The sequence below is a fragment of the Nematolebias whitei genome, chromosome 17 (assembly GCF_014905685.2).
Source record: "Nematolebias whitei isolate Nwh7 chromosome 17, NemWhi1, whole genome shotgun sequence".
Lineage (NCBI taxonomy): Eukaryota > Metazoa > Chordata > Actinopteri > Cyprinodontiformes > Rivulidae > Nematolebias > Nematolebias whitei.
The window spans coordinates 6114878-6119791 of NC_056514.1; positions in this window are offsets into that span (position 1 = coordinate 6114878).

Consider the following 4914-nt stretch of genomic DNA (forward strand, 5'->3'; position numbering starts at 1 on the left):
ATCTGCCTGATGAGTTCCAGCTCTACTTAAGGCTGCAGCCAAGTTCTGCTCTCCGCTGGAGCATTGATTCCGTTTTGGTATTTATGCTTCTAGCCAGTGCTTATTATGAGTAATTGAGATACTCACCTTGTTTCTTCTGCCTACAGTTGACCTGTCATTTGGGTCCGGTCCTGGTCCGCCTTTTCCTTGGTGCCTTGCCCTCCAGCCACTTGCCTGTCTTGCCCTGCCTGTCTGCAGAAACCATCCCTGGAAACCCTTGGATTACAGCTGAGCCTCTCTGCCTCCTCCAACCTGTAAGAGGCGACAAACAAACAAATCATTATCACAACAACCCTCCGTACAAGACCCACCTGACCTTTGTCCTTCCTCCCCAGGGGTTCCAGGCTACCAACTGTATATATGTATATAAATATCACTGTAAATAAATTCATTTTCTTTATCTGAGTCTTGCGTCGTTTCCGGGTCTCGTACTATCTGGGTATCCTGAGCTTATGACAGAAATGCTCCAGCCAAACCAGACCCAGAACGAGACCAGGAGCGATCAAGCTTCCTCCCCTTCTCAAACAGAACGAATCAACCAACTGGAGGAGATGCTGAAACAAGTCTTGACCCAGCAACAAAAGACCCAGTCCAACCTTCAGGAGCTCGGAGGTATGGTCTTCTCTATTAATCAAAGACTTTCACCTTCTTCCACTACAGCTTCAGCTGTTCCACCGGAGCCGAGCCCTGTCTGTACTTGCCCCGTTAGCAACCATACGAACCAACAAGTACTCGTAAAACAATCTGAGCTGTTCTCCGGGGACCCTGATCTCTGTGAGGGGTTTCTCCTTCAATGTAAACTCGCCTTCAAAGGAGCTCCTCAACTCTACAACACAGACACCACGAAAATTACGTATTTAATCAGTCAGCTTAAAGGTAACGCTCTCCGGTGGGCAACTTCTTTTCTACATCATCACAACCTGGATACAGTTTATTTTGATATTCTGCTCACCGAGTTCCGTAGGATTTTCGACCGACCATTGCAGGAACCCAATGCGGAAAAACGACTTCTGGGTTTACGTCAGGGCCGGCGACCTGTATCTGAACACGCCCTCGAGTTCCGCATTCTCGCCGCTCAGACCGGGTGGAACGAAAGAGCCCTACAAGGTACATTTTTAAACTCCTTGTCTGATTACATTATGGACCAGATTGCCGCACGAGACAAGCCACCAAGTTTCAACGCATTAATAAACTTAGCCATATCTCTTGACGAACGCCTACGGGAGCGCAGAAAGGAGCGGGACTACAACTCCCAGAGAGCCGCAACTTCCGGCTCCTCTCCGTCATCAGGTGGGTCCCGCAACTACAAACTCAATTTTGAAAACTACAAATCCCAGAGTTTCCCAGTCTCCACTCCGACAACTGTGCCTGCATTACCAGAACCTGAACCCATGCAGGTGGGACACACCCGATTGACTCCTGATGAAAAACAAAAACGTAGAGAGGCCAACTTATGTATTTACTGTGGGAGGGATGGACATTATATTGCTGCCTGCCCGTTTCGGGGAAACGAAGGCGCCCGCCAATAAAAAGAGAAATATTGGTGGGCACTTCCTCTTTCTCTCCTCTACAGAGACTATCATTACCCACTGTTATTCAAGTTAATCAGAATCGTTTTTCAGTCCTTGCTTTAATTGACTCGGGCGCAGAGCAAAATGTATTAAGCCTAAATCTAGTTCAAGAATTTTCTTTACCCATTCAAGAGATTCAACCAGTTTACATAGCTGGAGTCACCGGTGAGACCCTGGCCCAGATCCGCTTTAAGACTGAGGTTCTACATTTAATAACGTCTGGAAACCATCATGAAAATATTAATTTCTTTGTATTTGACTCACCCAGCACTCAGTTAATTTTAGGATACCCCTGGTTAAAAAATCATAATCCACATATTAATTGGGAATTGGGGAGGGTGGAGAGATGGAGCGACAAGTGTCTAAAACACTGTCTTCGCTCTGGTATCTCCAATTCCTCTAGTTTTGACATGACCAAAGAGGAGATTGATTTGTCTGCCATTCCCTCTGACTACCATGATTTAGCGCAAGTATTCAGCAAGCAGAAAGCCTCATCTCTACCTCCACACCGTCCATACGACTGCTCCATTGACCTCCTTCCTGGAGCCCCCCTACCCTCCAGTCGACTCTATAATCTCTCAGGCCCAGAGAGGGACTCCATGAAAAAATACATTGAAGAGTCTCTCGACTCCGGGATCATTCGCCCGTCCACCTCTCCTGTGGGGGCAGGGTTTTTCTTTGTCACAAAGAAAGATAAAACTCTCCGCCCCTGTATTGATTACCGGGGTTTGAACAATATAACAGTAAAAAATAAATACTGCCTACCTTTAATTGATTCCATTCATGAACAGTTGCAATCTGCCACCATTTTCACCAAATTAGATTTAAGGAATGCATACCATTTAGTATGCATAAAGCATGGTGACAAATGGAAGACAGCCTTCCGAACACCCCTGGGCCACTTCGAGTACCTGGTCATGCCTTTTGGACTAACCAACGCCCCTGCTGTTTTTCAGGCCTTAGTTAATGATGTTCTAAGAGATTTTATTGGAGATTTTGTTTTCTTCTACCTAGATGACATTCTTATTTACTCCCACGACAAGAACAAACACATAGCGCAAGTCAGGACAGTACTACAGAGACTTTATGAAAATCAGTTGTTCGTAAAAGGAGAAAAGTGTGATTTTCATGTTCCCTCAGTATCCTTTTTGGGTTTTATCTTCGGGGAAGGACATTATAGAACAGACCCTGAAAAGACCAAGGCAGTGGTGGAGTGGCCCGTCCCAGAGACCAGAAGACAATTGTAACCTTTTCTGGGCTTCGCAAATTTCTACAGGCGCTTCATAAAGGATTATAGTCGCATCACCGCACCCCTGTCTCAGCTTACCTCCATCAACAGGACATTTACAGTAGATGGACCCCTGAGGCAGACGCAGCATTCGGTAAACTTAAAGAGCTTTTTTCATCCACACCCATCCTTTGCCATCCAGATCCCAAGCATCAATTCATTTTAGAAGTGGACGCATCTGACTCTGGGGTAGGAGCTGTTCTGTCCCAAAGGTCACCCAGAGACAATAAGGTTCACCCATGCGCCTATTTCTCTCAACGCCTATCATCAGCAGAAAGAAACTATGATGTGGGTAACCGGGAGCTGTTGGCTGTTAAGTTGGCATTAGAGGAATGGCGCCATTGGCTCGAAGGTACTGAAATTCCTTTTTTGATATGGACTGATCATAAAAACCTCACATATTTAAGAGATGCCAAACGGTTGACCCCCAGACAGGCACGCTGGTCACTATTCTTCAATCGCTTTAATTATACTTTAACATTCAGACCCAGTTCTAAGAACAACAAACCTGATGCTCTCTCTCGTCAGTTTTCCTCTCCAGGAGTTCCTGACACCGAAAAGAACATCTTTCCTCCAGTCTGTATTGTCGGGGCACTCACCTGGTCTATTGAAAGAGAGCTTCGTGAGGCTCATAAGACTGAACCTGATCCTGGCACGGGACCCCCTGGAACTCTTTTTGTCCCCTCAACCATGAGGTCGAAGGTACTCGAATGGTTACACTCTAACAAACTGTCATGTCACCCCGGCACCTCGCACATGCTGTCTTTAACTAAAACTCACTTCTGGTGGCCTACACTTACTCAAGACGTAAAAGAATTTGTCACAGCATGCTCTACTTGTGCTCGAAATAAAACAGGAAACCAACCTCCTGCCGGACTTTTACAACCCCTGCCTACACCCAGCCGTCCATGGTCTCACATATCAGTAGACTTTGTCACAGGCCTGCCTCCATCGGAAGGTAACACAACTATTCTAACAGTCATTGATAGATTTTCGAAAGCAGCCCACTTCATCCCTCTTCCCAAACTCCCATCCGCCCTAGAGACGGCTCAGCTTCTTGTACAACATGTTTTTAGGATCCACGGTATCCCCTCCGACGTGGTGTCGAACCAAGGCCCCCAATTCATCTCTCAAGTGTGGCGCTGTTTTTGTAATACTCTAGGGGCATCCTCCAGTCTCACCTCCGGTTACCACCCCCAGTCCAACGGTCAGGCAGAACGTTGTAATCAGGAGCTGGAGTCTACCCTACGCTGCATCACAGAACGTAACCCCTCAGCCTGGAGTCGGCACCACAGCCACAGGTATGTCACCTTTTGAAGCCTCTCTTGGATACATGCCTCTTCTTTTTCCCAGCCAGGAGACTGACATCTCAGTTCTCTCCATACAACATCACTTCCGCCGTTGTCGACGCATCTGGCGCCAGGTCAAGGCATCGCTGGTACGCACTGCTGCCCAAAACAAAAAGTTTGCCGATCGCCACCGTTCTGCTGCACCATCCTACCAAGTGGGCCAAAGGGTATGGCTTTCCACCAGGGACATCCATCTGAGGGACACTCCCAGGAAAATGGCTCCCCGGTTTATCGGCCCTTTTCCCATCATCAAAATAATCAACCCCTCTGCAGTAAGACTTCAACTTCCTAGCTCTATGAGGATTCATCCCACGTTCCACGTCTCTCAGATCAAGCCAGTCTCCGAAAGTCCTTTGTGCCCACTTGCCGACCTCCCTCCACCCGCCCGGTTGATCGACAACCATCCAGCCTTCACAGTCCGGACCATCCTGGATGTGCGACGCCGAGGACGTGGTTACCAGTACCTAGTTGACTGGGAGGGATATGGTCCCGAAGAAAGATCTTGGATCCCTCGTTCTTTCATACTAGATCCAAGCCTCATCTCTGCCTTCTTCAAGGCCCACCCCGAGAAGCGCCTCAGGTCGCCTGGAGGCGACTCTTGAGGGGGGGTGTACTGTAAGAGTAGTTCTTGCTGCAGCTCCAAGATGGCCGCCGATCACCACCAGCT